The 24,331-nt window shown below is 36.2% G+C and overlaps 1 pseudogene; it reads right to left on the reverse strand.

Moving 5' to 3' along the window:
- Nucleotides 1-21,856: 21,856 nt before the first annotated feature.
- LOC122105590 lies at nucleotides 21,857-22,848 on the reverse strand (annotated as a pseudogene).
- Nucleotides 22,849-24,331: the final 1,483 nt, after the last annotated feature.

Genomic DNA, 24,331 nt, shown 5'->3' on the forward strand with positions numbered 1-24,331 from the left:
AAAGGAGGGATTATATGAATAAATTATACAAGCAAATGGAAACTCTAACCAATTAAAGAACACAGGAAAAGAGCTTCATTGCTTCTTTTTCCTCAACTTTGAAAAAACTACTTGTGTAGCTATGGGCAGTCACCTTCACTCATCAGGGCTCAGTTCCTATGCCTACAAACAAAGAGGTTAAATTGGATACCAACAAAGATTTCTTCAAGCACTAAAAAATTGCAGTGCTAAATTCATAGAAGATTACAAGTGGTGTCCAGGAAAAATTACAAACAGTTACAATTAGGTTCTTCCAACTTTTCAATTAACTTGCTCAGCTGTGAGCATGATGATAAGATTATAATATAATTGTGATTAATGTTATAATCATTAGGATAACTTTTATCATAACAAATCAGGAGGAGATATTCTACAGCCACAAAGGCAACAGAGCAGGACAGGTTTCAGATAATATTAACAACTCACTTTTATTTATATAGAGTTTTACCCCTTAAGAAAATGGGAATTATGACCTGGACAAATAGCAGAATAGTTGAGCATCAATACTGCCTGATGATGAAATGGTGGCTGGGGAATACAAAAAAATGAGGAAGTAAGAAGGACAAAAGAAGAAGGAAATAAGGACAGGACAGTAAATTTTTGGCTGCACACCCTTACACGGAACAGAAAAGAGACCCACCAATCAGTAAAACATCTAATCCTTCCTATTTAACTCAAGACCAAGCTTTGTAATGTGGAAGATGGCTAAAGATGGTATGAAATGGCTGACTTGGACTGTCTTCCTGTGGCATCTCTATGCTCTCCCTCATATTCCTCCTCTAACAAACAGCTATTACCCTTACTTTATTACTATTATTATTATTGTCTTTAAGTAATGGTACAAGGGAATTTAATTCATGTCAGTTTATAAATATAATGCATCATGAGCAATTTCCCCCTTTTATCATTCTCCCCCTCTCTCCCATCCTCACCCGTACCCTCAATTTTCCTAGTTCTATTTCCACATATATGTGTTGACTCCATTCTCCCACTCTTCCTGTCTTTATTCACCTGCCCCTCCAGTTGAATTTACCGTCTCTCTGATACCTCAAGTACCAGCTTTCTGGCATTCATTTTGTTAGACTGTAAGTTCAAAAGAATTACACTATTGGAATTTTCCCTTTAGAATTATTTTGGTAATGCTTTTGTAGACATATGCATATTACCCTGTCTATGTTTACATGTGTATTTGGAACTTAGAGCTAACTTCCACATATGAGAGAAAACATGTGTCCTTTGTCTCTTTTTTAAAAACGTATTTTATATTACTTGTCTCTTCAGATCTCCCATCTACTGTATAAAGTATTGAAGTAGGGATGCTGAATTTAATTGGTGCCATCTTGACCATGTGGTGATGATAGGGTAATGGGTTTAACTGGCACCATCTTGTCTTCGTGGTTGAATCTTGGAAGTCACAGTTCCCAGGTCATGGGCATCCTTGAATTCCTAGAGGCAGAGTTAGGGCCTTGTACAATAGGTTACTAGACCTGCCAGTCTTGGGTCATGAAATCTCAAGCTCCCTGATACCCTGCCCCCTGACCTGACCCAATTATGCCCTGAGCACTCAGGTGCCATTATGCCATGTCACATGCCACAGAACACATGTTCGTGTTCTGTCTCCTATCTCCTGGTTTTTCTCCAGTCACCATGGTGTCCCACCTCAGTTCTCCATTGGAGTTTATCCGGTATGTTGGTATTGTTTTCTGCTCTTTCTTTCTTCCCTATTTCTCATGGCTCAGTTTTCTGACAGTGTTAAGTATATTCATGGGGCTGCTGATCTTTGAGACAGGAGTTCACCTTACAGTCACCAGCCTTTTAATAAAGACTCTTGATTTGACCTCTGAAAATAGGGCTTCCCTGTTTTCTCACTGTACAACAGTATGGCTTGATAAAATACATTCACAGCAACTAAGAATAATTGAAGGCAGAGTCATGGAAGTTCACCAAAAAAGAATTTCCAACTTGAGAAAGATTTCACATGATTTGTAAGGAAGACAAATAAGTGATTCTCAATATTTTAAGTGGTTGAGGTGTTTAAGTCACAGATCATCCCCAAGTCTGAGGAGAAGTGAGAAAAGAAGTCAGAAAATGCACATACATGTACTTAACTGACAGTTACAGTTTATTTAAGTAATTTCCAGGAAGATGCTACCTGCTTTATTCCAGATTCTAAGTCTAGAGTGTTTGGGAGCCAAAAAGAAATATATATATATATATATATATATATATATATATATATATGTATATATGTATATATATGTATATAATGTTCACGAATTTATAAAGAAAGGAGTAATACATTTATTCAGAAGTAACCAATTCTTAGTGGGTAATGCTCACATGTTAAGTCCTTTATATTCTTGCCTCCATTTGATTCTAACAATAGCCCTGTAGAGGGAAAATAGCTTCAATTTATACATGAAGTTCAGAGAGGTTTAGTAACTTTACACATTTGACAGAGAATTTAAAACTAGGTGACTTTAGTGTGACAGAATATATTCTCTTTGTGATACCATACCACTAGTAAGTTAAGATGGTGTTCAGAAAAAAAAAAGAAAATGAGCCCCTTTGTTTTGATTGTCTTTATAATAATTGAACTTTTAAATCTAGATGTTTAGTTTTGTGTAACTCCAATCTTAAAGTTCTTAAACAATATGTCAGGAGAGATAGCTTGGTATGTGAAGCGATGAGGATGTTATACGGGGATGGTTTGTATTAGAAGAATACATTTCAGACAAGTGTTACACTATCCAGAATTACTGGTGTTTGAAATTGGTTCATCTACAAAATATATCTAAATTCCCTTCTAAGATGTCATTTGAACTGTAATCCAGTCAAGTCTTCCCTGCTTTAATTTCAGTTTCAATGAGATCATCCTAGGATTATCTCTGATCTAGTTTTCTGTGGGTAACCATGACATATAAATAACCTTTGATAATTCTTATTTACTGAACAGGTGCTGAGACAGCAGATTTTCATTCCAGCTACGTTGCCTCTCAATGGTGTGCTTTCCTCTGGCATTAACAGAGATGCTCTCTTATCTATTTATCACACAAGCTCTGTGAAACAGAGACTTTCTATCTTTATTTCTAAAAATGGGAGAATTTATGCAAGCCTACAAATACGAGCAAATTACTGGGCTTCAAAAGTTTTAAACATGGTATTGCAAACATCACCACAGATCTCTAAAAACTCCAAAGAAAAACTAAAGAATGAGGGCTTTGAACTTCTCATTTTATGATCTTACTGAAGATATAGACCATAAGGAAGGGAAGCAGAAGTCAAACAAGTAAAAAATTAAATTAGGAAAGTAAAATGTTAAGATCACATTTAGGATACAAGCTAAAAATTAAAATGCACAAATTTAGAATGCTAATGAACAGGCAATTACTCCATGCTTCCATTAGTACAACTCAGTAATTCTAGTGCATTTTCACAGGATCTGGCCTTCTTGGACTACTAAGTGTCTATCATAGACTTTCAGAGAGCCATGAGTGCCAATTTCTGATCTTACAAACACATTTAACAAAAAGTTGTAATTCCCAGAGATTTCAGCTTCAGTTTGATGCCTGAAATTATTGAGACCTGGTTAATTCTGCACTCTACTCATAGAAAAGAGATCAAACTTCTGTGGTCTCTTCTGAGAGTCCCCCTCAGTGTGCTTCACAGAATCTGCATCTTGTGAATTCTGTTAAGCAAGAAATCATGGTTTCTATTGAGCCAGTGAAATAAGACTCACAAAATAGAAACTAAAATTGGTCCAATGCTCTAGGGCTTTAGATGAACTTCCACAGGAGCAGTGTTTCCAATAAGAAAAAAGTAAATAGCTGACTTTCTTGGTTGGTTTACTAAATAATCATGGTTTACATTCAAGTGTATTTGAGGAGTTAACCATGATACTGTTTATACTCTGTTCTCAAATTTTATGTGAAAACAACTGCGTTATAATTTTCTGAATAATCATTTATTATCTATGTCTTTTTGTAATACACATATATATTGTTATTGTAAAGGTGATGTATATAAAGGCTACAGTTACATAAGTCAGATACTAAGAGTATATTTCTCTTCTTGGCAATATCACCGCTTCCCTCCTCTTCTCTCAATTTTTCCCTCCTGTCCCCACCCACAGTTTGTATACTTCATTTTCAACTAGTAAAGTATCACTAATCACATGTATTGATTGAGTTTCATGAAAAGATTTGAAGTAGACCCGTTTGATCAATTGTGTTTGAAAGTAGAAAAGTCAATACTTAGAAAAATGAAAGGATTTACTACATAATATTTGGCAAAGAATTGGTGAGGGAAGGATTAGAAATTAGAAAAATTAGGTCATATTAGATGTATTTTGAGATAAGAATCCTAGGGCAAAAAAAATATACATACAGAAAATGTATGTGTGTGTATGTACGTGTAGAATTCAGTTTTAGATCCTCATTTCTTCATGTGTAACATGTAGGATATTGTGTTTATATAACAGTTACTTTTCAGATTAAAATGGCTTAATACACATAAAACACATACAACAAAAACACATAGATTAGTATATAATGTGTTATTTTTCTTAAAAGTGGTATTGGCACAATTATAAAATATGAAAGCAGCATACCAATTTACATTTAACTTCCATTTTTTTTGGTCAGTTTTGGGGCTCAAATTCAGGCCTTGGGCACTGTACCTGAGCCTCTTTGTGCTCAAGGCTAGCGCTCTACCACTTGAGACAGAGTACCACTTCTGGTATTTAAGTGGTTAATTAGAGTTAACTTAAAAAATTTTAAACAAAAAAATACTTTAGACATGCACAAAAGTACTGAAAATTCTACAGTGGATACTATTAAAAAGCCATATTTATCAAATATATATATTACACGAGAAAGCTATTGCAGATTCCTCTAAGAAACTACTATTTTCTCACTCCTTCCACAGGGGTCTCCATTATTTTGAGTTTAATGTGACTCAGTATCAAACATTTAGTTTTTTTCCCACCGATTATATATATATACTTTAATCTGTACAACATTGAACTCTAAAATATTCTGTCACTCAGTTTACTATTTTTGCATATTTATGCAAAATAGAGATAGGTAGATACATTTGCAGCGATAGAAATGCACTAATAGATGAAACTGATTCTTTTGTTTGCCATCATCACTTTTTCATTATTTTGCAAGTGCATAAAATGTTCGGCATAATTGTTTATATATATATACATATATATGTACATATATTGTGTGTGTAGGTCATGGGCGTTGAACTCTGGGCCTAAGCACTGTCCCTCAGATCTTCAGGCTCAAGGCTAGCACTCTACCACTTGAGCTACAGGGCCACTTCTGGTTTTCTGGTGGTTTATTGGAGATAAGGGTTTCACAGACTTTTCTGCCCGGGCTGGCCTTGAACCAGGATCTTCAGATCTCAGCCTCCTGAGTAGCTAGGATTACAGGCATGATCCACTGGTGCCAGGCTTGTTTAGTATATTTTCATCTCTACAAAATGTATTATTACCTATAACTTTCTTGTACAAAGCCCCTTTAACGTTTCTAGCTAATTTTTTCCTCTTATAAACACTATTTTTCTAACAAGGTACATTAAATATCTATTGTGATTTGCATAAGATATAATAATGTATACATACAGCTTCATAGGAAAAAGAAAGTTGCTTACAGGAAATGCTATTTTAAATATGGACATAATAAAATTTATTATTCCAAAAACAGTTATTTTTGTTCTTATCTACTTTTCTTTTTTTAATTTTTATTTAAGTGAGTACACAAACGTAATGCCATCTTAAAAAATCAGTTTATAAATATAATTCATCTTGATCAATGTTACCTCCTTCAACATTCTCACCCCCTCCCACCCATCCCTTCCCTAATTCATTTTTAATTGCTATGTAGCAGTGCTCTTCATCAATTAAATTATTCTACTTATCATTACCCTATTAAGGGATGGTCAGTTATGTGTTTTCATTTTCCTTCTTTACAAATATATCAACTTTCTTCTGCAAACTTAGAAAAATTTTCTACAGTATAAATCTTGATATCTGCTATTTAAAATATCTAACTGAATCAGTGAGTATCATTGGCTTACGTAGGTTTTAAGAAATTGCTTTCCTAAGTTTTCGTAGCAACTTTCCTTCTTCTCAGCCCAGGATATTTTGCTTCATCCTTACTATAATATCAAATACTTGAATTTTGTCAATGAATAGTGCATGGAATTATATACAAATATTTCTAATTTGCATTATTGAAAAATTATTAATGTTGATAACTGACCACCACTGGGCTGGGAAGGTGGCTCAGTGGTAGAGTGCTTGCTTTGTATGTATGAGGCCCTGGGTTTGATTCCTTAGCTCCAAAATAAGCAGAAAAAGCTGGAAGTGGCACTGTGGCTCAAATGGTAGAGAGCTAGCCTTGAGCTGAAGAGCTCAGGGACAGCACCCAGGCCCAGAGTTCAGGCCCCATGACTGACAAACACACACACACACACACACACACAAACAACCTGACCACTTGAAAGTTCAAACACCTCCTATAAATTCTGTTAATCTTACATTTACATTTTTTTTCTTGTTAAGGATGGATGGAAGTTGTTGAGCAGAGGTACAACAAAGAAACTAATGACATATGAAAGTGGTCCTTATGAACTAAATTATGGCCTGAAGACACATAGTAATGAATTAACCTGAATAATCGCATTTATAAACAGAAAAATAATGCACAATACTTCATCTTGACTGTATTGCGTTTGAATTATAGCATCCATCCTTGTAACTCTCATGTGAGTATCATGCTTACCATTCTGACCTTTCTGAAATAATGCATAATCTCAGAGCAAAACAAAAACATCAAATAAGAATGATTTGCAATAATTGATCTACTTCTTTTGAAATGGAAATGAATGAGGAAAAACCTTCTACATGATTCTCTGGAATAAAATGACCCTTTTAGTATTTATGTGACTTATGAGAATTTGAAAACATTCAATTAATCAGCCACAAGGAGAAAACAGTGAGGCCAAGCACAACAGCTATTTAAAAGACAGGAAGACTACCATAACTACAAAACAGCTTCTTTCTTTTAATTAATGGAGTTTCTTATGGGCTGTCTATTTAGAACAAGTCATTTACTATTGTATCTTAGGGAAATGTGAAAACACAAAGTCCTAATTTCTTCATTCTCTGCAATTACTACTGCAATTGTTTCAGACAATGTCAATACCTTGGATGAGAGGTTTCAAACAAGTACAATGGCTCAGAATTTTATGACATTCCATACTGTTCCCTGATTTATACACATTTAGGTTACCCAGTAACATGTCTTGTTGCATGCCATATAAAATGAAATGAGATCAATGCATATCTTAAACTCATTATGCTGATATTATAAATGCAAATTTCCTACTACCTACAGTGTAGTTAAATATCATCTTGCACTTTCCTGTTACTTAGGAACAATTTAGAAATAACATCTGTAATTTTAACTGTGTTTTCATTGTCTATTCAACCCTGCAGGGCTCCCAAGTGTATATCATATCTTGGAGAAAGTCTTGCAATGTCAGACTGCTTTCTTTGCTTGTTGGATCATTGGATTAAATGTTTAAAAACAAATATTAAAAACCTTTGTTTTCGGGTTACAATGTTAAACCATTTTTTGTTCTTTTATTGTACAGTTTCATCTGTGTACTAAAATATTGACCCCAAGCACCTTACTAAAAGGAGTCACACTTCCAAGGAAGTGGATTTCAGGCTGTTATAGACTGACAACAAAACAACAAACACTGAGTATCCATAGGACATATCAAAGTGATGCCTTTTGAAGCTTTACAGAATATAATACTAATCAGGAAGTGCATATTTGATTTTGCCAAAGTACTGCAGTACTTCAAAGACAATATAGGCTCCCCAAGCATAATTTTGGATTAATTCTCATGTATAAATGGCATTGGAGATATCTGACAATTAGAATAAAGACATATTTTATTCTTAATTAACAAGAACTTTTTTTGATTTCTTTTCCTGTCTTGAGGTGTTAGCTTTTGAGAAGACAAGTCACAACTACCCAGGACTAGAGATACATCCTCTATCTGCATGACTAAAACTGTCCACTGATTAGTCAATGACCTTAGTAAAGAGATCCACAAGAGTAATAACAGAGATTGAAGGATAAATGCTCTGTTGAATTCCCTGTCTTTATCATTTATAGAGTTGTAGTTAGGAAGTTGGAAAAGGAAGGAAGAAAGGAATTCAAATTGTTCTCTGTAAATACATGCTGATTTCTAGTAACTCTTTCAAAACTGTTCAAGAATCTTTCCTGAACCCAACAAGTCAACATCATGACTTTTTGTGCCTTCAGACCTTGCCCTAGGCCATCTTTTCTTTCTTGAAAGCTCACTTAGCTACCTCCCCTTTACCTGTCTCACATGCCCTACCAGCCCTTCCTCCACTACACTTATAAATCTTAATCTTAGTCTTCTGACAAAGATTAAAGTCTCCCACTTCTATTTAATAAAAAAATTCCATTTTTACTCATTCCTTTTGTGTTGTCTAATTATTTGGATATGATCACCAAGATTCTTACCCACTTCTCATTATTTCCTCAAATGTAAGACCATGTCTTAAGTATTACAGCACAATAAATTAATGAAGGACTGACCTGATAAGGTCCATAGTATTGGTAGTTTATGACATAGTTGATTCCATCTGTTCGCAACCTTCTAGAACTTTTTGTGTCTGTTAAGAGCTCTTCCAGTTCTCCTCAGCTCCTTGTAAATAATGCAGCTTTTTCAATTTATTCAAAAATCTCAAAGACTCTCTTATTTGTTTTTTTCTAATTAAAATCCTTCACTAGTGTGTCTCCATATTGTTTTTAATTATTAGGAAATCTGGAATTCATATCTAATCAAAATTATAAAAGCCATATAATTTAATCTCCCACAAAATAAGTTGTCGCCTTAATTTTTTTTCAAGTAAGTTTTTCTTTAAAATTAAAAAGGTCTTCGAGTATTATCATTTTGAAAAACAAAAGAAATTTGGTGAAGAAATCTATCAATTAGCTCTGATAAATGTTGACTGGAAATAATTAAATGATCATAGTAATCATTAGAATAATAAAAGCCACCAACTTCTCAGATTTAAATGCTCTGAACTGGAAAATCCATTATAAACTGAAATTGCATTTGTTTCCCAATAGAAAGTTATTATTAGTGCTTGGAACCAAATCCTACTTTAAAATGAATTCAAAAGGCCTATCTTGATTTTTAGTACATGAGAAAGGAAAAGAAAAACTGAGCTGTGTCAGGGGCATTTTCCTGATGTACAAATACAGGCTACTCTGCAAAAACAACTCATTCTACATGTCAACATTGTCTAATACGTACTAGCCATTGCAGTGGCTGGAGGTCACAAGAAGCTTCTTCACCATTAGCTGCATTTGCCCTCACAATTCCAGAGACTTTTTTTCAAAGAAGATAATCACCATAGAAAGATGTTAGAAAGAGGCATGTAGCTCAGAGGTGACTATGAGGTCACACTAATGACTTCCTGTACAAATAACCAAAGCCAAAGGAAAAAAAAATGAAAAAATTGTAGAAATGATCTTTTAACACAAACAAAATCAATTTACTTCTATAGGCACATAGCTTGCCATTGTCTCTGTTTTGGAAGATTATATCTCCAAATTCTGCTTGGTAAGTTACATTTACATGCATCTTTAAAATTTAAATATAGCCAGAATAGTTCTCTAAGAACAAATGTGAAAAATTTCCTCACAAAGGATCTGAATGAACATTTCATCCTGTTAACATGGAAACATTTCCTGAGGGCTTTTCCTGAGTTGTACAACTTGAGTCTCATTTGTCCTCCAACCCTGGGCAAGCTGGTAGTGTCTAAAACAAAACACAACATTGTCAAAACAACTTAGCCAATGGGAGTTTGTTGATCACAATGGGATGATATATATCATCATTTAAGGGATTTGGGGTTAAACAATAAAAGTTGAGGTTATAAACAACAGTAGTCACTATGTCAAACTTTTCTCTGTTCAATGTATTGTGTTTGCCGTTGTAAAGTAAACAAAATGCCTTGCAGTGGTTGATTCTAATGGAGTGACTTATGTTGAGATGCATAGGAAGAAAGGTAAGATATTAACTAACCTTCATGAAAGACTGTTTAAATGTTGAAATACAACAAGACTGGGGAAAGAGAAATGTCATTTAATCCAAAAATAAGTGATTTTTAAGAAGCAAATTGATTAAGTAGGGAAAATTGATTACTTTGTGTACAGTGAAGTGTAAGGAGTGAGGTAGTTTATAACCACTTCTGTGGTCATTTGATCTAATATCATATGTGGAATCTCTGTAGTCACACAGAGTAAAGCCTCACAGTTTGAAGGCACACTATTGGAAGCTAAGAAATAGGTGAATAGAGATAAGCAGTAGTAAATTTCTCATCAGTGCTACAGGTAGGTAGAAGTCCACAAGACAGAGCCCTTCCAAGGAAGAGATATGGTAATCCCATTCACCACCAACTCTCTAACTTCTGCCCCCAGAAGGGCATCCTTCTATATTTTTATAAAAAGAAGAAAAGTTTGTAAGGTAGATAACCAGAAAGCTAAGTCAAGAAAAGCAATTCTCTGATACATGTGTAATTTACAAGACAGCCACATGGTTACTCACAGATCTGCAAGCAGCATGGGGAAGAAAGGATAGAGAAAGTTGGGTTGGCATGAACTTGGGACCAAGAAGGCCACAGGTCCGGCATAAATAGAGTTGAGCAAAAGCCAGGATGAATTCATTCCACTCATTGCTAGAAAATAGTTAGGTATTGTCTCATAATTACTGTAATATTAACAGTTTGAAAAAGAGATCAAACTAAAAGATGGTTTCCAAGAAGGAAACCCTGTAGTACTTGGATAATGTCAATAGTAGCTGTAACAGGAGATAGCTGCACCATCAGAGACACCTCAGCTTGGACTTGTCATCTCTACCATGTGCTCAAGAATTGAGAATATGAAAGCAGAAACAAGGATGAGAAAAACTTCATCATCAGAATTTGATGTAAAAACATATTTAATCCAATCCAGATCAGTCACTATAAAGGAAATGAAGACCTTCCGATCAAGGAGGCCTTGTGAATTAGCACCAATGCTTCTGCCATATTGATTTTACAATTCCCATTACAGGCTACCTTTGATGGGCATGGACATGATATTAAGTGTTATCAATAATGACAGTGTCTTTCATTTGAGGGATGCATTTATATTTATTTTTTCTGGTGATCTGGAGATTTGAATTCAGGACTTTGTGATTGATAATTAGGGATTCTGCCATTGATTCCCTTTTGATTTCATTTCTTTCTTTCTTTCTTTCTTTCTTTTTTTTTTTTGGAACAGGCTATCGTGTTCATACCTTCAGAGAGTTTGATTCTTTATTTCTGCCTCCTGCATAGAAAGATAGCAGGCATGTGCCACCACACTCAATTGAACATTTTCCCCCCCATTAAGAGGATTTAAACTAAGGGACTCATATTTGCTCTGCAGGCACTCAAACTTGAGCTATGTCTCCAGCTTGACACTTTTTATGGTTCCTTTTTTTGGAGACAGTGTTTCAAAGATTTTTCTGACTTCAATTATAATTCTTTACATCAACTTGAGTAGTTAGGGTTATAGACATGAGCCACTGGTACGTGGCTGATTTTAACTTTTAATTGAAAATTGAAAATATATATGAGAAGATAAAATAACATAATGAATTCCCATGTACCCAGTGGATATCGGCTACAAATATAAATTGATGACTAATATTATTTCATATAATTATTGACCCTTTCCTTCTACCTACATTATTTTGAATTCAAATTCTTTCTTGTATATATTTTTCATTGTAAAAATACTGTACAGAGGGGTTACAGTTACATGAGTAAGGTAATGAGTTCATTTCCAATCAAGCATTGTTACTTCCTCTTTTATTTTTCTCCTAACTTCCCTTCCCTCCCTATCCCCTCAACTCCTCCCCTCCCCAAGTTGAAAAGTTCATTATCAACACAGTATCTTGTACATCTCATTGTTACAATGGGTCAACCTATATCTTTATTGCAGCATTTTGTTATTTCCCTTCCTCTCCCCAGATAAGATAAATGTATATACAAGATGCAGCTCACCGACATCAAATACAGTGAAAAAAACAGGAGTTATACAGTGGAGGAAGAACATACAAAAGAAAACAAAAAAAATTACATGATTCATTACAAATACATTGAAAACAACTGCAAGAAAGATAAAACCACTTGTGTCTATCTTGCGGTCCATTTTTCTTAGCATAATCTTATATGGTCATATGTACATACTTTTTTTTTTTGCCAGTTGGAGGGGCAGCCTGAACTCTAGGCCTTGTCACTGTCCCTCAGCTCTTCAGCTCAAGGCTAGCGCTCTACCACTTAAGCCACAGTACCACTTCCAGCTTTTTCTGCTTATGTGGTGCTGAGGAATTGAACCAGGGCCTCATGCATGTGAAGCAAGCAATCTACCACTGAACCTAGCTTTTGACCTTTTCTGCTTGTCCTAGACATATACTAGTTATTGCAGATAAGGGAAACCATGGGACATATGTTTCTTTGGGCCTGGCTTACTTCACTTAATATAATTTTTTCCAAGTCTTTTCATTTCCTAACAAATAGGGCTGTGTCACTCTTTCTGATGGAGGCGTAGAATTCCATTGTGTGTGTGTGTGTGTGTGTGTGTCTGTGTGTACTGAGGGGCATCTGGGTTGGTTACATATCTTAGCTATGGTGAATAATGCTGCGATAAACATAGTTGTGATGGTAGCTTTACTATGGTCTTGTTTGTGATCATTTGGGTAAACGCCCCAAAGTGGGAATGCTAGGTTATAGGGAAGCTCTAGGTGAAGTCTTTTGAGGAACCTCCATACTGCTTTCCAAGGTGGTTGAACAAGTTTACACTCCCACCAACAATGCAGTAGTGTTCCCTTTTGACCACATCCCCTCCAGCATCTGTTGTTATTGGATTTTTTGATGATAGCCATTCTAACTGGGGAAAGGGGGAATCTCAGGGTTGTTTTGATTACTATTTCTTTTATGGCTAGAGAAGCTGAGCATTTCTTCATGTGTCTATTGGCTATTCTTATTTCCTCTTCAGAGAAGTTTCTCTTTAAGTCTTTAGCCCACTTATCAGGCAGTTGTTTCTTTGAGTTTTGTTGTTGGGAATTTAATTTTTTGAGTTTTAAGTATATTTTAGATATGAGACTCTTATTTGTTGTATGGCTAGTGAAGACCTCCCAATCCATGGGCTTACTATTGATCTTGCTAGCTATATCCTTTTCCATGCAGAAGCTCTGCAACTTCATGCAATCTTATTTGTCCAACCTTTCTTTGATTTGTTGTGTTTCTGGGTCTCTATTAAAAAAATTTTGGCTTGTGCTAAAGAGCTCTAGAGTTTCTCCTATTCCTTCCTGTAATGTTTTCAGTGTGTCTGCTTTTACTTCAAGGTCTTTAATCCATTTGCAGTTGATTCTGGTGCAGGGTGTTATATAGGATCTAGCTTTAGTTTTCTACAGGTAACTAACCAATTGTGCCAGCACCATTTACTGAAGAGGTTGTCTTTCTTCCATTCTATTTTTTTAGCTCCCTTATAAAAGATTAGGTGGCTATAAGTCTGTGTGTTCATTTCTGGGTTTTCAGTTCTATTCCATTGGTCCTCAGGTCTGTTCTTGTGTCAGTATCAAGCTGTTTTGATTACTATGGCTTTGTAGTAGAGTTTGAAATTTGGTATTGATATTCCTCCAGCACTCTTCTTTCTGCTAAGGATTGTTTTTGCTATTGGGGTCTTTTATTATTCCATATGAATTTTTGGGTTGCTTCTTCTATTTCATTGAATAATGAGGTTGGAATATTGATAGGTGTTGCATTGAATTTGTAGTTTTGGGCAGTATTCCCATTTTCACAATGTTAATACTCCCAATCCAGGAGCAGGGAGGTTTTTCCAAATCCTTAGTTCTGCTTTGATTTCCTTTTCCAGGTTTTTAAAGTTTTCATTGTAGAGGTCTTTAATTTCTTTAGTTAAGGCCTTTTATTTTTTGTGGAGCTATTACAAAAGGAGTTGCTTTCCTAATTTCAGCCGTACTCTTCTCATTGTGGCCATACAGAAAAGCCATTGTGAATTCAAATTCTTGAATCACATGTTTTCATCTTTAATTTCTAGCTTTTTTAATAGTATGAAGAAAGATTAGTTTATTTTATTCTGGTTGTCATGGGGCTTGAACTTAAGACACTGTCCCTGAGCTCTTTTGACTCAAGGCTAGCATTCTACCACTTTGAGCCATAGCTCTACTTCTGGTTTTCCAGTGGTTAACTGGAGATAAGAGCATCACAGACTTTCCTACTGAGGCTGGTTTTGAACTGCAGTCCTCAGATCTCAGTCTTCTGAGTAGCTAGGAGTACAGGCACGAGAGATCAACACCCAACAACAAAGACTTTTTAAGAACGTAATTACAGTACTATGTTAGTGGGTAAAATATACCATTAATTCCTAATACTATCAACTATCTAATCACTCTTGAGTTTCCTTTGTTGTTTTATGTCTTTTCTAGGAGTTATTTATACAAATCATGATTCTAAAAGGCCTATACTTTGGAATTGGGTGATATGTTTCTTGTTCTAAAAAAGAATATATATATATATATATATATATATACATATATATATGTATATATGCATTATATCCTACCAGTATCACTTTTATTTATTTTTTCAATTCAATTTTTTTTGGCCTGTGATTCTTTTTCAGGCTTGATTTTTGCAGATTGTGTTACCATGGTAACACTTAGCATGTTTCTGTGTCCCCTTTATTTTCTGTATATTGATCATACTAGAGCCTTCAGCAGATTTAGCTTAGCTTTAGGAAGAACATGATTTGAGGGTATATTTACTTTAAAGAGACACTCAAAGATAAGTGAACATTTTGTAAAAGATGACGGAATCATTTGTTATCATTTTTTGGAATGTATATTCTCAGGAATGGAACTCAAAGTTATTTTGCTTTAAAAGAATTATTTACTCACTTTACATAAAATAGCTGTACAGACAATTTCAAGGATAGTTGTAAAAACTTGTTCTTTTTGTAACATCACAGAAATGAATGTGAAATGATACCAAGTTGTGAAATGGGAAACTTTGTTTGAAAAGTGGCTTCTTGTTGCTGTAGCTTTAATGACATAGTCAGCACAGTGGGGAAGCACAGTGGACACACCGAGTAATTAAAGAATAGGAGCTAATACATTAGAAGATATATGATGACCTGCATCTAACAGTCAGAATTACCACTGAAAAGCTCATCAAAGCTAGACAGCAACGGGGAGAGAGAAAATGGTACTGTTTTATGTCTAGGTAATACTAAATACCTGAACAAATATCTAAAACCAAACCAAAATTGAAAAAAAAAATAGTTGTTAATGGTGAGAAAAGCTGGTATAGGATAGAATAACTCTGAAAAGAAATAAAATGACAACAAACACTGAAACTATTAAAACAATTTGATTTTCCAAAAAAATCTATGATGATATAAATGTTTAAATTGAAGCTTCAGCTGTGTCTCATTTTAGAGTTTAATACAGACTGGAGTTAGATATAATCCTGTTTGTTTCAGATAGGAAAGCAAATAATATCGACTAGAGTTGCTATGACTAAATCAACTGTTTATTTTAATAAATACTATGAAAATAAGTTAGGGGAACTTAACGATAGGTTAAACTGGTATTGGTGTAATTAGTATTACTGGTCTCAGTTGGATGAAATGTACATGCAAGAGGTGTTAATGGATTCAGTGCATCAAAAAAAGACCTCAATAGAACTGCTCATCCAAAGATATCTCTCAAGATACTTTATTTAGGAACCCTCCTATAAGGCATTCTGAGATGTGTCATGTTTCCTGCCATTTTCTTGATTTCCTGTATCTTGTTTTTCCCCCTTTTCCTGTGTTATTAAAAATGGCAGGAAACATGACACATCTCTATATAATAACCTCAAACATTAACGAACTCAGTTCTCCAATCAAAAGATGAATAGTAGATTGGATCAAAAAACAAGATCCATCCAATGTTACATTCTGTTTTGGGTTATTTTTTTTTGATTGATTAAAACTTCTACTAATGACATTTTTAAATGTATTACCTATATGTCACATTTATTGAGTAAATAAAAGATATTACTCCTTGATCTTAGATAAAAGAATTCAGATACAGACATTTGCACAGGATAGCATACCTCTGAATATAAAGAACCATCAATAACATCAAAAGGACATTAAGCTAAATTATAATAGAAACCAGCCCTATTGCAAAGAAGGAAAAGAAGAGGAAGCAGAAGCAGAAGCAGAAGCAGAAGCAGAAGCAGAAGAAGCAGAAGCAGAAGCAGAAGCAGAAGAAGAAGAAGAAGAAGAAGAAGAAGAAGAAGAAGAAGAAGAAGAAGAAGAAGAAGAAGAAGAAGAAGAAGAAGAAGAAGAAGAAGAAGCGCTTCATGAGCTTAATTATAGGGTCTTTCTTTCCTCCACCACGCTATAAATAATAATAAAATAAAATAAAATTCTCTTCCATCATAATGGATCAAATGCACATTTCAAAGCTGAGAGTCAGTTGGACAATCCATTTGTAAACGTTCTCAGCCACATCAGCACCATCTACACCCAGAGTGGCTTCCTCCTCCTAGAAACTGTTCTACCTGGTATCCATGAGCCATATTCTTACTTTTTCAGTCTCGACTCCCTTGTTCCTCTTCTCTTCCCACCTCTCTTATAGTGGTCTCCTCCCATGTCAAGACTTAATCACTTAACAATGATTTTCTACTCATGCAGCCTGGATGTATCTCACAACCTCTCCATTGAAACATGAGCACAGTACCAGGCACCCACTCATCCCAGACACCCCAAATGTAACAACAATAATTAAAAAAGGGCATTCTGGGAATTGCAAACACATCTACATGCTCTCCAGCCACTTTCCCCATGATACTTATTCCAAAGTATTCCTCAGTTCTGTTCACAGACACACCATCTTAGGCTACACTGTGAACAACAAACATGACCAAAAACAAAACAAAAAAAAACAAACAAACAAAAAAACCCAAACCATGGCCATGTTTATGTTTGTATATTTAATGGAATGAAACTGTGACTAATATATTTTGTATCCACTGAGAATTTGCCCAAACTTTCATCCCTGACATTTCACATAGCAAAAAGATAGCAGATGTTTAATTTATCCTCCTGACATTTGTTCAAACATATTTCTAGTGATCTAGGCAATGTGTTCCACCTAATGCATCTTACCTGACCTATCAGCATGTGACATAATGAATCACATCGTTAGTCACTGCAATGCTCAGTTCTAGCTTCTAGGATGCCACACTTATCATTTTCCCTTCACACCTCTGAAGGTTGATTTACCCTTCTGGTTTTTTTTTTTATGTCTTGCTCATCTTTCTGACCCTCAAATTTTTGGTGGGCTATAAGGATGAGTTTTCTGATCTTTTCTTTATCTGCACTTGCTCTCTTTCTCACCAATCTTATTCAGTCTGGTAAATTCAAACAATAACTGTGCCTGCCCAGGACTCCCATATTTAGAGTACTTACCTAGGCTTCTCACAAACGATAACTTGAATTTTCAACGGTCTTTTTCTGGATATTCACTTGGGTATCCATTAAGCATCTCAAATGGATATTCAAATTAAATCTTTGCATCTTAAACTCATCTTGCTTTACAATATATTCTCTACCTGGCAAAATGAATGTTGTCCTTCCAGTAGCTAAGATAAATGTACCAAAGACAGTCCTGCCTCCTCTTCTTCTCAAACCCCAAATCCAATATGAACATATCACTTTGACTCTGTTTCAAAATACATCCAGAATAATTTCTTTTCACTTCTCAGGCACCACTACCACTAGGGCTCCAACTGTCATCACCACTAACTTGGATTCAGTGGCCTTCGAACTGATCTCTCAGATTGAACTTTGTTCAGTGTCCCTCAATGTGTCCTCATTTTGGTAGGCAGAGATCCCTTTTGTTGTTGTTACTTTCTTTTTGTTTGTAATTTACTTTCTTGTTATTATAAAGGTGATGTACAGAGGAATTAACAATTCACTTCCATCAGTGTCCATTGAGCTCCAAAGCTACACTTTTCACCCTTTTTTCCTGAGTTCTGTACCCTTCCTACCCTCATCCCAAAGTTATACATGTGAATACACCATACATTAAGAAAACAGAATCATCAAAAATATTTTTTTGTTTGTTTGTTTGTTTTTTGTCGGTCGTGGGGCTTGAACTCTGGGCCTGGGCGCTGTCCCTCAGCTCTTCAGCTCAAGGCGAGCGCTCTACCACTTGAACTACAGTGCCACTTCCTCAAAAATATTTTTTAAAAAGAGTTCTTTTGTTTCCATATCTTGGAGTTCATTTCAATATACTTATTATTTTATATAAAGAGGTACGTGGGCATTGCCTCTTTATGTTTCTCTCCTAAAAGAAAGAGGTCCCTTTTAATCATGAACATCCTTCAAATATCCTTTCAAATTCTTACCCAGAATATTATCATGCTAAGGAAGACAGGAAAAAAAGATTATGGGAAATGGAGTTGAGATCATGGTAGTTTTGAAGGCCATCATGAGAGGCTGTGGTTTGACTGTAGGAGACGGAGGAAAGTTTATACTGTTGGAGTAGACATTACATTTATTTCAGATGTTAAGTAATAGATTTATGGAAAAATAAAGCAGAAAGATGGGTAGAACAAAAGCTGGCGGGAAAGGCTAATGGTTATGTTGCACTCTGTGGGGATAATGCCTAGTACCTATGAAAGAACAAATAGTACAGCTGCCTGGGACTATGTTGTTTCAAGCACTAGCAGTGGCAAGTGCAAAGGCCTCAGTTTAAGAGCATGGCTTATGTGCCAAGTAAAATTGAAAAAAAAAAGATTATTCAGAGCAACTGCAAATTTCAGTCCACAAGCCTCATGGAATCTTAGATTTCATAAGATTACCAATGTTTTCAATTTTCTTTTCCTCTGTTGTTCCTCTGGATTTTAGAAAAAATATTTAACATGATATGAACGTAATAACAACATATTGGATAAATGCATATCACTCTCAAGGGCTAATTACACATGCTAAGCTGAACTTGAAATTTATTTTCAGTGGACAGAAGGAAGGACAATGGACAAAGTTGAAGCTGAGAGGTCAGTTAGAAGGCCACTGAATTAATCCAACGGAGCAGTGATGACAGTTGGAGCCTTAGTGGTGGTCATGCCAGGGAAGTGAAAAGAAATCATTCTGGGCATATCTTGAAATAGAATCAAAGTGATACATTGATATACATAACAGAGTATGACATACTACAGAGTTCAGTAATGTCAAATGTCAATTTTCTCCAAAGTAAACCTAGGTTCAAAAGATATTAGATTTTATAAAGAAAATAGTTTATTTCAAAGTTTACAAGACCATGAGTAGTCTAAATAATTATGGAAAACAAAAATAAAATTTGATACCAACGCTGACTAATTTTAAGGCTTTATGGTTAAAGATAATCAAAGCAACATATTCCTGGTATGAAAGCAGGCTAATGACTAAAGATATACTGTTGATAGGAAAATTGTTTTTTATTTTCAATGACAGATACAAGAATACCTGGATATTTGTATAAAAAATTTAACATTAGCCTGTAGTTTTAAGCATTTATTCAAGTTAAAATGAACATAATCATAGAATACAACTACTAAAACGCAAAAGAAACCATAATGGACAACATTTATAACATTATGTCAGGGCAATGAGTTTTTCCATTAGAACCACAAACCACCAATTTTATTTTACTTTAAATTAATCTTACTGTTTTTGCCTGTCAGTACTGGTATTGAACTCAGAGCCTCTCAAGCTCGGTTTTTTGCTCAAATTTGGCACTCTGCCATTTGAATCCTATTTGTACTTCCAGCTTTTTGCTGGTTAATTGGAGATGAGTCTCATAGATTTTTCTGCCCCAGCTAGATTTGAATTTTAAGTTGCAAATCTCAGCCTCATGACTAGTGAAGATTATAGGCATGAACCACTGATACCCAACCAAACCTCACAAATTTTAGAAAGAAAAATAATAAAATAAACTTTATCAGATTTAAAACTCAGTGTCTGAAAGCCATAGTTACCAGAACCAAAAGACAAAATATAAAACATGATGATTCCTGCAAAGCACTCAGTCAACCAAAAATCTTACCTCAGAATATGTCAAAGAAGTCTTAACAACTCAGTTACAGAGACAATGAAAAGCTGGTTGAACATTTGAAGGAGACTTTCACAAAAGGAAATACACAAATGCACAATAAACACATAACGTGAAGTTCATCATCACAGAAATGGATGTCAAAACTATAATGAGATATCACTTCTTAGCATTTGAATGGCTAGTTTTAAAATCCTGAAAATATCAGGTGTTGATAGCACACTCAGATATTACTGATAGAAGCACCAAATCTTACAGCCACTTTTAAAAACAGTATAACAATATCCTTTCTTGCCAAGCACTTAATTGTGCACCTAAGAAAAATGAAAACATCCATGTAAAATTATGTGCAGCTATGATCATAGCAAGATTTTTCATAGAGGACAAAAATTAGAAATAACTCAAATAAAAAAAGAAATAAGTCAAATATTAATTGGGCAATGGAAGAAGATTTTGTGACATAACTATACTGTGGAATATTACTCAAATATAGTGTTCCCCAAAGTCTAAATTAATAAAATAACACATAATATAGTTGATGATAATTAGATGCAATTGTAGCAAAGATAAAACCTACAGTAACAATAAGCAGATCAGAAGTTATCTGGGGAGAGCAAGAACAGCAAATTACCATGAGAATACCTTCAGAATGAAGGAGCTGTTCTGTAGTTTTATTATCCCAGTGCTTACAGGATTGGTTATATAGGTACCATAAATTCATCAAGCCTTAGTATTTACTACCTAAAAATAATGCATTTATAAAGAAAAAAGTGATTATACTTTACTTAGTAGAATGAAAGAATTTTAATGATCAGTTTTGTGTGCTAGAGGCTTCAATAATATTCAAATGTGTTTTCTTAGCAAGCTTTGAGAATTATAAAAATGACATTCGAATGGATTTCACCATTTAGCATAGGATCTAGTAAACATAGCATACCAGAAATATTTATGGAATAAATAAAAAGACAAGATGAGAAAGAAAGATTAACCGTGGTCAAAAGAGAAGAAAGAGAGCCCAAGATGGAATATTTCATCAAATGTCTTGCTCTCCAAAGAAGCCAGAACCTAGTGTGTTAAAGCATTTGTGTTTCATTTTGACATTGATAGAAATACACTGGAGAATAGAGTGACATTTCCTCAGGTATGTTACTGCTGCTGGTGGAATTTTGTTTCAAAGGAAGACAAGGGTGAATATAGGTAGATGGGGTACAAAGTAGTTATCCCAGTTTGAAAACAGGGCAAACCCTACAAATAGAAAATTGAAGATTTTTCTTGGAAGTGAATCAACTAGGCATGCTAAATCCAGTGCACTCTCCTTTGGTCCACTGGGGAACGCGAATGAAGAATCCAGAATGATACAAATGCCTGTAGCAAAGAAGTAGACAGTGAGGCTGTCATTTTTTTTCCCTTGGGGTGCAGTGAACTTTCTTAGTGGTGCGGTGGTGGGCATATCAGGGCTCTGAGTCTCTCTCTTGCGGTGGGGGGCGGGGGGTAAGGGAGGGTGGTCTGGAATAGAAATGGAGGTCCAGGATAGAAATGGGGGGACTGGTTGGGGGGGTCCCCGGGGTCTCATGGAGAGCTCCTACTCCTTGGAGGCCATGTGAACCATCAGATCAACCATGCAGTGGCTGTAGCCATATTCGTTGTGGTACCAGGAGATGAGCTCAACGAAGTGGTTGTTGATGCTGGTGCCCGCGTGGGAGAGTGGGAGTCACTGCTGAGGTGGCAGGAGACTCATCTGTTTCTCGGTGTACCTCAAGATGCCCTTGAGGGGGCCGGGTGCCTGCTTCACCCCCTTCTTGATGTGGTCGTATTTAGCGGCAGGTGAGGTCCACCACGGGCACGTTGGGTGTGGGCATGTGGAAGGCCATGCCGGTCAGCTGGTTGCCGTTGAGCTGATGACCTTGCCCACGACCTTGGCTGCATCAGTAGACTCGGCGGTGGGGCTCTGGGCTGCACCCTCGCCCATCACGCCACAGCTCGCTGGACGGGCTGTCTTCTGCATGCACGGTGGTTAGGAGGCCCTCGACGATGCTGAAGTTGTCGTGGATGACCTTGGCATGGATGACCTTGACCCGCGGCGCCAGGCAGTTGGTGGTGCAGGACGCGTCTCTGGAGATCTTGAGCGAGTTGTCATGTTTCTTGGGGTTCACCCCCCAACACCAACATCGGGGCGTCGGTCAATGGGGTGGAGATGATGACGTGCGTGGTGCCGCCCTGCAGGTGCGCCCTGGCCTTCTCCTCGGTGGTGAAGACGCCCGTGGACTCCGCCCCGTACTCGGCCCCAGGATCGCCCCTTTTGATGTTGGCAGGGTCTCACGCCTTGGTGAGGTGATGGCCTTCCCGCTGATGACCAGTTTGCGGTTCCCAGCATTGGCCGTGCCCTTGAACTTGCAGTGGGTGGAGACGTACTGGAACATGTACACCATGTGGGTCCAGGTCGATGAATGGGTCATTGATGGCCACAATGTCCACTTTCTTGGAGTTGAAGGCAGTCCTGGTGACCAGGATCCCGATGCCAACAAATCTGTTCACTCCGGCCATCACCCTCGCGACTCAGGAACCCCAGGAGCTGGCAGGAGCAGAGAGCCTGAAGCTGTTATCTTACTTTGACAAGATTTGATCTAAAAAACAGAGGTATTATTATTTGTTGTTGTTGTTCATGGGGCTTGAACTCAGGCCCTGGGTTCTGTCCCTGAGCTCTTTGCTCAAGGCTAGTGCTCTGCCACTTTGAGCCACAATGCTAATTTCGACAGTGGTTAATTGAAGGTAAGTTTCCTGGACTTTCCTGCTTGTGCTGGCTTGAAACTGGAATTCTCAGATCTCAGCCTTCTGAGTAGCTAGCAAATACAAGCATGATCCACAGCGGCCCACTGGTAGCATTAATTTTTAATACTTAAAACACTTTCCTTTGGCATATATCAGCATTTGATTTTTCAGCATTCAGTTTCTACGAAGATACTGTATATTAATGAGGGTGATGGTTGGCTTCAATCTGGCTTACTACATCACATTTCACAACTGACTGCTAATCTGTGGTGTGAGCAGTAAATTTCTTACATGTGAGATGAATGATATCAAAATATAGAAATATGGTGAGAAAGATGTAAATTCACTAAGTATTGAGATGTAAGGTTTCAGGCAAATGTGTTAGATGGGATAAGAGGTTTACAATTTTATATAAATAATCATTAGCCAGCTCTGACCTCATTTTCCTAATTTCTCCATCCTAATAAAATATAGTCTGAAACAAAAAAAGAATCATTTTTCACCTGATTCCCTAGTGATGTCTCGTCTGTCATGAATTATTTCATTAAAACTAAACCATTCATTGTTATGAGGATTAAGATGACTTGAAATTAAAATTAATCTCCATGGAGAAAGATTCTTTTATTACTTGTATTTATAGGCACTGGAAATCCAGGGAGCTTGTAACCCCACATAGTGCTACACAATTAAACCTACAAACTTTCCAAGGAAGTGATAGCTCAGTTTTAGAGTTCTGTAGTTGTCATTGCTTAAATGTGAGACATCTGAGATCAAAATACAGAAGTGTGCTGTGAAAGATGGTTTTGTAATCTACTGAAGTTGAGGAAGAAGGTTTCAGGCTAACTATATACCAAAACACATTTGTTTGGGGAGTTCATAAAGCCTCTCCATTAGGTGGCACATTTTCGGGGAACATGCCAAACCTAGAAAAGGGATTTGTAGGGTTTTTTTAAGCTTTTTAAAAAAATTATTTGTATTTGAAGTCAGGTACTGGTGGTTTAAGCCTGTAATCCTAACTACCCAGGAGGCTGAGATTTTAGGATTACAGTCCAAAGCCAACCAGTCAGGAAAGTCCATGAGATTCTTATCTCCAGTTAACCATCAGAAAACCATAAGTGGCACTGTGGCTCAGTGGTAGAGTGTTCACCTTGAGCTGAAGAACTCAGGGACAGCACCCAGGCCCAGAGTCAACACCATATCCCCATGATCAACAAGAACAGCAACAACAAAAATTGTGTTTGAAAATGCTAAAACAGAAGGGTTA

The sequence above is a fragment of the Dipodomys spectabilis genome, unplaced genomic scaffold, assembly GCF_019054845.1.
Source record: "Dipodomys spectabilis isolate Male_0828 unplaced genomic scaffold, ASM1905484v1 ptg000032l, whole genome shotgun sequence".
NCBI classification, from domain to species: Eukaryota; Metazoa; Chordata; class Mammalia; order Rodentia; family Heteromyidae; genus Dipodomys; species Dipodomys spectabilis.